This window comes from Silene latifolia, chromosome 5 (assembly GCF_048544455.1).
Source record: "Silene latifolia isolate original U9 population chromosome 5, ASM4854445v1, whole genome shotgun sequence".
Taxonomy (NCBI): Eukaryota; Viridiplantae; Streptophyta; class Magnoliopsida; order Caryophyllales; family Caryophyllaceae; genus Silene; species Silene latifolia.
The window spans coordinates 61,601,112-61,610,080 of NC_133530.1; the positions used below are offsets into that span (position 1 = coordinate 61,601,112).

The window sequence follows — 8,969 nt, forward strand, 5'->3', positions numbered from 1 at the left end:
TTTTTATCATCCAGATACTTGGGGCAATTACTTTTCCAATGCCCATTACCGTCATAATAGATGCACTTCTCATTAGAAGTCGGTCCTTCTGGGCTTTGGGTTGGCTATTCACAATAGCCTTTCCCTTATCCTTTGAACTTCTTTTCCCCCTTAACACTCACAGCAAGAACATCCCTCTTAACACTCCCACTCGATTGCATGTCCCTCTCAGCTTGGACGAGAAGACCATGAACTTCATGAATACTTTTGTTCATGTTGTTCATGTTGTAATTCACCCTAAATTTGGCAAATCCATCATGCAAAGAGTGTAGCACGCGGTCAATCAAAATTTCTTGAGAAATCTGACAACCATGCTGTTGGTGTGACACCCTTATCTAAAGCGTTAAATAAAAACGTAAATTCTACAGAAAAACTGACATGATATCTTTGTAATTGGTTCAACTAGATAAAACCTGTAATTTTTAAAACTTTCCTAAACCATTCACAAACATTTCCAACTTAAGAGTGCCCAAAACCTGCAAATGCTAACAAACTAATTTACATATCATAACTAAAGACGCGGGGATAAAGTGATACAAACCAAAATAGAAGAGGGAGACATATGTCCCTTCAAAATATATACACAACCAAAAGTTTAAAGGTTTCTACAAAATATAACCAAACTAAGTCCAAGGTTCTTTTGCTCACTAGCTCGTCTGTGTACCCCATCTAATCATCATCAACCTGTCAATCGCATTTTATACAAACACGAAAGCCACAATTCAGTGGGGAGTAACTTCGAGTCCTCCCAGCCACGAAATGTCATATTTAATGTAACATGTAATGTAACATGTAAACAACATGATAAATAATTCAATTATCAAGTATCCTAACATATGAACACTAAACTGACCAATTTAAGCTATCATGTGAAACATATAACAAACAGTAATCCAAACTTTATCAATTGTAACCGGCTTACATCTCACCTATTACAATTCATAAAATCACCATACAAGAAAGGGCAATATATCAAAGACAGGCATAAGTTCTTAGTACGGTCAATAGTCACTCAGAACTCGAGTCTATACCACGAGGTAGGGAAGGTAATCGAACCGGTATCTTGGCTCGAGGTTCTATCAAAACATGGCCAAGATACAACACAACCCTAGCCTAAAATCTGCTTGAGACCTAGACATGCGGATACACACCACCGCACCCAAGACCCACAATTTTTCTAAAACAAAGTGAGTACCCTAAGGAGTCCACCAAAGGGTTGGCTAGTACTTAAGCTGACCACTTACTATCAAAATAAGTAACGAGGTCATGCCCCAACTTGGATATAATCCCACCAAGTCAGGAACACAAAGGCTATTAAGCAGTGAACATATACTCGTCAAAGACTATAAAGACCTATCTATGACAAACACAACAACCTGCAAAAAAGTATTTAATCCCAATACCATTTCTAGCAATATTAACAATATTAAAGGTTTCAGGGAATCTAGGGCCGTTTCTACAATATAAGAAACTACTCAAATCAACCAACAACATATGTGAAATAAAAACATAATAAATGGCCTAAAACAAGAATAAGGCCGATTATCCAATTCATACAAAATTTCATCCAACCGAATTTTTACCCGCAACCTGATCTGCGACAGTGCACGGGTTAAATTATGGTGACCAATCACACAATTGATCGACATTAATTGATCAAAGGGACCAAGGCTCAGTTTTCGGCATAATCATCCAAACATTACAATTATCGCTATAAAATTCATTTTGAGCTTATTCATTACAATTTCATTTTACAACCTATTCTAACATGTGTCAACTACCAAAATAAACATAATTTTTACCATCAACATAATTTTTACTACTAATATGATTCATTTCAAAAGATTACCCATTTGTTACTTATACTAATTATAACATTAATAAACCCGAAATGACAAATAATGCATGAAAAACCGCGAAACAAGCAACGGGCTGACCCGGGCCAGCCGTGGGCCTGCCTGGGCCAGCCGGGCCTGCAGGCCGCCACCCCCAACCCTCCATTTCTCCATTTTTGTTCAGGTTAACATCGTCTGAAGCATCAATTAATCATTCCCATTTCATTTCCATACTAATATGTGAACTTAAACATACAAAAGACATGAATTTAACACATATTTTCATGTGAAAAAAACTACTCCAATAAAAATCACAAAATCATACAAGAAAACAAGATTGTGACATTAATTCGTCGAGTAACTCGAAATATGTTACCTTAAGCTAGCAAAGAGACAAGCAATAAACTTGAGAAAGCTTCTAAAACCCAAAACTACTCTTCATCTTCAACCACATATGAGTCACCTAAAATAATTATGTGAAAGGACGATATTAACGAATTATCGTTATATAAAATATGAGACGTAAATTAATTTAATTATATTTTAAATAACCAAACTAGCGTCAAAACAATTTATAGATACGGTCCAAACTCGCGACTTAGCCAGGCCACTGCCTAGGCCACGGCCAGGCCACTGCCTAGGCCACGGCCAGGCCACAGCAGGCCAATCCTTACTGTCCAGCCGTCTTAGGACGGTTTCCTAGGCCAAATCACGACGGATATCACCCAAACAAAAGACCCAAACCCAACATGTACATGTACTTGAGACGTTAGCAAAGAGGTTGGTTCAATTTAGCATAAAGAAGCCCGTCAAAACAACCCGTCAAAACAGCCCAACAAAACCCAGTTTTCATGGTTCAAAAAGCTCATTTGTGACCGTCTTAAGACGAAATTTTAAGCATGAAGAGAAAAGAATTTTTCACATACAACCAACCCATTACATACATGGATATTGACATGAGACGGAAATCAACTATCTGGTTCAAATCATCCGTGGAATCGACCCCAAAACAGTCCCCAAAAATCATCCCTCATCAACTCATTTATACTTTTTTTTTTTTTCTAACAAATCATGAGGCCGTCTTAAGACAAGTTTTTAAGCATGTTACAAGGCGGAATTCAACCAAACAAAAGACTATATTCATTCATGTATATGCATACAAGACATGAGCAATCAAATTGACTCGAACCAACAACCATTTCAACCCACAAATCGCGTCCAAAACGCCCCATCACAGCCCCTGTTTTCACGGTTTTATGTCCACCTTTGCGTCCGTCTTAAGAAGAAATTTTAAGCATGGAAATGACAATATTCCTCCAAACAAATTGCCCAACATGATTCCCCACTCCACCAAGAATCCAAAGGTACCAACTTTTCTCAAAATGGATAAGTAAAACTCGAATAAAACCGTCTCAAAGGACATCACATGAACTCAATCAAGACACAAACTTTATGTTATAAAAGGGTAAGACACACTTAAGCACATTTAGATTTCGACATAATGTCGAGTAATCCCATCACCGTTACCTTAAACGCTCCTTATTCTTCGAATAAATGGTCCACAAGGCACGAGCCTCACCCCGGGTCTTCGAATCCTTCATAAAAGAGCAAGAAAACGGAATAAAGAAGCTAAAAGACGACACTTTTATAAGGCGGCGAAAGACGAGACCATTACAAAAAGGAGACTTTCTTACCTTAAAAGGAGGAGGAAGGAAAGGGGAAGAGAGTGGTACAAAAATTACGGAATTTGATCGAGAAATGGGCCGGGATCTGAGGTTGAATGTCGACGGAAATGGAGTTTTGATCTGGGTTTGTTGTTGCTGGTAGAAACGAAAAAGGGGAAGGGGAAAAGAAGGGAATGAGTGAGAAAAAGAGGGAGCAGCTAGCTAGCTAGCTATTAATTATACGTACGTTTCTTCATCGTTAAGAAATTTCGCTAGTTTTTAAAACCGTCTCGAGTTAAATTAAACCGATTTAAGTAAAAGTTTGAGAAATAAACGGAATCAATCATTAATATATTAAATGAGTGAAAATAAAAATAAACTCAGTTTGTTAACGGAAATAATACGAAATCGGATCGAATTGGAATTCTTAGTGATTTTTACTAAATTAGTGGAATTTAACGAAATTGGTTAATTTAGCAAAATAAATTCAAAATGGTTAACTCGATGACTTTTTCCCGGGTCCGAATAAATTAGCCTCATATATGAAAATGCGATGGTCAATAGTTAGACGGAAATTTAGACGGGAATTATTATTATTACGGTCATTATTATCGTCACTATTATTATCCGACCAAAAATACGTATATATATATATATATATATATATATATATTATTATATAAATCATGCCTTAAAGATATAATTTAATCGTACGTATTTTTATATAAACGAGCTTTTATATAATACGTTTATAAAAATCGTGTTTGACATAAAATTAATTAAATTGAATAATTCAAAAATATGAAATAAAGTAATCGAACAGTTTAATAAATTTAAAATGTCAAAATGGAAAATTCACGGGTGTTACAATCACCCCACCTTTTAAAAAGTTTCGTCCTCGAAACATGAAAGTAGAAATGGAAGGTTATGAAAATAAAAGTGGAATTGAAATCGGTAACTAAAACATTTAAAAGGTCACTTATCGTAAGAATCAAAATTCTTTCAAGAACTTCAACTAAAATTTTCCGACAGAACCAGACTCTCATCAGAGGAACGAATGTGTTCTCGTTACGTATTCAAGAACATCACATTCCAAATCAAAGATAAGGTCAAAAGGCAAATCATTTGTATAAATCAAAAATCAAAATACCTTCACAAACATTAATGAAGAGTTTTCAAAAATATAAGTCTCATTCATGGAACGGAATTTCTCTTGTCGTGCACACAAGAACACTAACTTTCCAAGTCAGAGACAAATTTAAAATAAAAATCATTCGCCGATAAGCGCAGGGCAAGTTATTAGACGCCTTTAATAACGAGTCCTAACATCCCATCAACGTTAAAACCAAATGAAAATGGCAATCCATTCAAATTTTTCTTTCGCAAAAGCCAAATAAAAATTAAGGGATTCACGGTTAAACTCATAAAGGAGTCAAGTTCGTGAAAATATAACATTAAATTTTGACAAAGAATCATAAACAAATCAAAGTTAGTTAGAATTTGAACAAAATTTAAAAGCAACTCGGGTTTAACAATCAAAATTTAGGATAAAGGAGTCGATGCTCAAAGATCAAAATGGGAACTAAATTAAATTTTCATTTTCAAACCTTTAAAATAGGTAAAGCTTTGTAGGAGTAACATATTTTTTTAACAACGAATCGAAAATGATAGTTTGAATTGTTTAGAAATTATACGAAAAGAAAAGTAACTTAGACATCAAAATACAAGGTACGCTAAGAGAGTCCAAACTTAACCAACCAAAAGAGCTATGGTGAACTTTCCTAAGGGTAAGAGTCGAAGTTAGGTCAACAAGGATGTCAAAGGTAGAATTATATAGGTTATCAGCATCGAATTTAAAGGAGGAGCATGATGAATTGAGGAAGAGAGATATGAACGACAATGCTTATGGTGAAAGAAGAAGGGAAATGAGACAACAAGGAAACGCCAGATACTCATATCCCAAACATAACATCATCCTAAACGGTTCTGAAAATTTCCTAATAAAATAAATCTCAGAACCACATTACTTCCAAGGATTCCTCAAAATAACTTACGCTGCTCTACACCTAATCTATTCCATGAAACAAGGTACTTCATCACACTTGTGATTCAACAATTCCCAATCACTAAACATTCACGACGACTTCCACAAAACAAGATCGAAACTACTAACAAGGCTATACTCATACCCAACAACGTCAAAAGGTAACATCAATTTATGTATGGCTATCAACATCCTAAAGGTATCTCTTTCCAAAATCACATCATAACCCTTACTCCGTGTTTACTCCTAAGGTAACAACGCTCAACCTACTAAGCTTTCAAATCCCAAACATAAACAACAAAGCCAAGTTCTATAACTTTAGTAACATAGGCAACTCACTCTTAACACACATAATTCCACCTATCACTTATACTTACATTACCAAGGGTTTAGGTATAAGAATCCCCAAGTACGTCTCACCACACTACCTAAGTCCTTCCAATATCACAACTTCTCAAAACCGGGGTTATAGGTCAACCAAAAACAACTCCACAAGCCAAATTATCCAACCAAGGTCAACATTCCTCACAAGAAAGAGTACTATTTAATGGCGTTAAGGGAGGGTAAGCAAAGAACAAAGGACAAGTTAGGAGTACAAGCGTAGCTTTTAAAGTAAAACAGAAGGGAGTTTAGAAGGAGGATAAGCACCAAGAGATTAAGAATAAGGCAAGATACAAAAAGAACGAGAAACATCTTCAAGGAAGTAGAAGCATTCTTCAAAGGTTGAACAAATCTTCAATCCTCAGCAATAGGCACTAAATCTTGATCTTCGTAAAATATAAGTGTCCTTTCAATGCAACGGAGATACTCTTGGCGATCACTCAAGAACATCAATATTCCAATTCAAAGACATAAAAATACATTTTTACACCAACAAATGATAAAACTAATTATCAGACGTCTCCAATAACAAGCTTTAACACTAATTGACGTTAAAACCAGTGAAAAACATTAAAATATTTTCAAAACCTTTAGTTCAAAATTTTTTTTTTATAATAAGGGTAATAACTCCATTAGCTATAGATAAGCTCACGGTCATTGATCCAAGAACGCAACAATTATTAAATGACAATCAACAAACAGGTTAGTACCTAACAAAGAGCAAACACAAAGAGACTACAACATAAGGTCCTAAGTCTACCCATCTTACCCATATCTCAAGTTTATTATTTAAAGGTCAAGTGCTTTTAAGTGGGGTGCACAAACGTGCGTCGGGAGCAACAAGTTGGTATCAGAGCTTGTTGCTCCCGACGCACCTCCTCCTTTTAAGGTAAGAAAGTTTCCTTTTTGTAGTGGTTTCGTATTTCGCCGTCTTATAAAAGTGTCGTCTTTTAGCTTCTTTATTCCGTTTTCTTGCCCTTTTATGAAGGATTCGAAGACCCGGGGTGAGGCTCGTGCCTTGTGGACCATTTATTCGAAGAATAAGGGGCGTTTAAGGTAACACGATTCTACCGATCCTACTATAATTATTATTGTTCGGGTTTTATGATTATATGTAATTTATACGTGTTTTTTTTGTGTGTTTAAATTATATAAAGTGATGATTGATTGTGTTGCTATATAATCGTAGTACCTATAGTACTTTCTATTGTTTGATTAATATTAATTTGTGGTGAGTTGGGACTTCGGAGTATTCAGATTGCGATAATTACACTAAGCTTGGGAACAAATTGGAATTGGATGCAAACGAAGAGATATATTGCATGGGATTGTGTGTGGGGCTTAAAGTTTATAACTTGCTTACTAGTGAGTGTTGTGAATTGATTACCGTAGGATGAGCTTGGTGATAATGGTAGTATGATACTTGTGAGGGTGATATATTTTGTTGAACATACGTTGATTTGAGCATTACTAAAATTTTGAATACGTAATAGAGTTGGAGTTGGAGCATTATTGTATTGTTAATTATCGTTCTCTTTGACTTGGCTAGTGGGTGAGTAGCTTAGAGTATTACTCTAAGTGCTGAGCACAGTTCTTTGAACCTTTGACAATATTGATATTGAAATTGAGATGGAAATACAAATTTTATCGCAATATTATTCTCATGCTATTTCCAATTTCTATCATGTGAAAAACGAAAGTAAAACATTATCAATCACCTAAACACTTATCAAACAACAAACACAACATCAACTACTAATGTGACATTAATTCGTCGAGTAACTCGGAATAGTTACCTTAAGCTAGCAAAGAGACAAGCAATAAACTTGAGAAAGCTTCTAAAACCCAAAATTACTCTTCATCTTCAACCACATATGAGTCACCTAAAATAATTATGTGAAAGGACGATATTAACGAATTATCGTTATATAAAATATGAGACGTAAATTAATTTAATTATATTTTAAATAAACCAAACTAGCGTCAAAACAATTTATAGACACGGCTCAAAAGTTATTATGACAACCTCAAACTCGGCTTAAAGGCCCATAACTCAGTACTGTTAACAATTCAAATATAATACAAACTATAATTTGGTCTTAAATCACTGGAAGCGCATCTCTTAGATTCTCTAAGACAATCGTATACTGAAACTTAAATTAATAACTATGCTTATGATTGTTGTACCATCATTATCCTAAAATAGGAGATTAACTAAATAGATCAAGTCTTATTCTTTATCTAACTTTGCCATGTCAACATACTAAACCCACAAACACTTATTATTCCAACTCCTTCTAATTCCATAATATAATATACTATCTCGACTCAATAATTAACAAATGCTCAACTCAACTCACTACTCCGTCTAACTCATTACTCCGTCTCAAAATATAATACTCCAAAATAACCAGATATCGTATTCTCATCGTCGACCCTAAGACAAAGACAAGGGGTGAGTGAACTGGCGGGATAAAACCGCGAACAATAATAATTATAGTAGGATCGGTAGAATCGTGTTACCTTAAACGCCCCTTATTCTTCGAATAAATGGTCCACAAGGCACGAGCCTCACCCCGGGTCTTCGAATCCTTCGTAAAAAGGCAAGAAAACGGAATAAAGAAGCTAAAAGACGACACTTTTATAAGACGGCGAAAGACGAAACCACTACAAAAAGGAAACTTTCTTACCTTAAAAGGAGGAGGAAGGAAAGGGGAAGAGAATGGTACAAAAATTACGAAATTTGGTCGAGAAATGGGTAGGGATCCGAGGTTGAATGTCGACGGAAAAATGGTGATTTGGGGTTTTGTTGATTGTTGTTGTTTTGGTGAGTTCGAAAAGGAAAAAAAAAAAGAAATGACGGGTGGGGACGAGGTAGTGCAACACAATAATAATAATAATAATAATAATAATAATAATAATAATAATAATAATAATAATAATAATAATAATAATAATAATAATAATAATAATAATAATAATAATAATAATAATAATAATAATAAT

At 34.9% G+C, this 8,969-nt stretch overlaps 2 long non-coding RNA genes across 2 annotated transcripts; both read right to left on the reverse strand.

Annotated features, from left to right (window-relative positions):
- Positions 1–2,228: 2,228 nt before the first annotated feature.
- On the reverse strand, positions 2,229–3,725 carry LOC141656128 (uncharacterized). Its single transcript, XR_012548363.1, has 3 exons — positions 3,569–3,725; positions 3,402–3,469; positions 2,229–2,337 (listed from the first exon to the last, which is right to left on the reverse strand). It is a non-coding gene; the product is annotated as an uncharacterized LOC141656128 (long non-coding RNA).
- A 4,031-nt stretch (positions 3,726–7,756) lies between these two features.
- LOC141656130 (uncharacterized) lies at positions 7,757–8,766 on the reverse strand. Its single transcript, XR_012548365.1, has 3 exons — positions 8,654–8,766; positions 8,487–8,554; positions 7,757–7,846 (listed from the first exon to the last, which is right to left on the reverse strand). It is a non-coding gene; the product is annotated as an uncharacterized LOC141656130 (long non-coding RNA).
- Between the last annotated feature and the right edge of the window lie 203 nt (positions 8,767–8,969).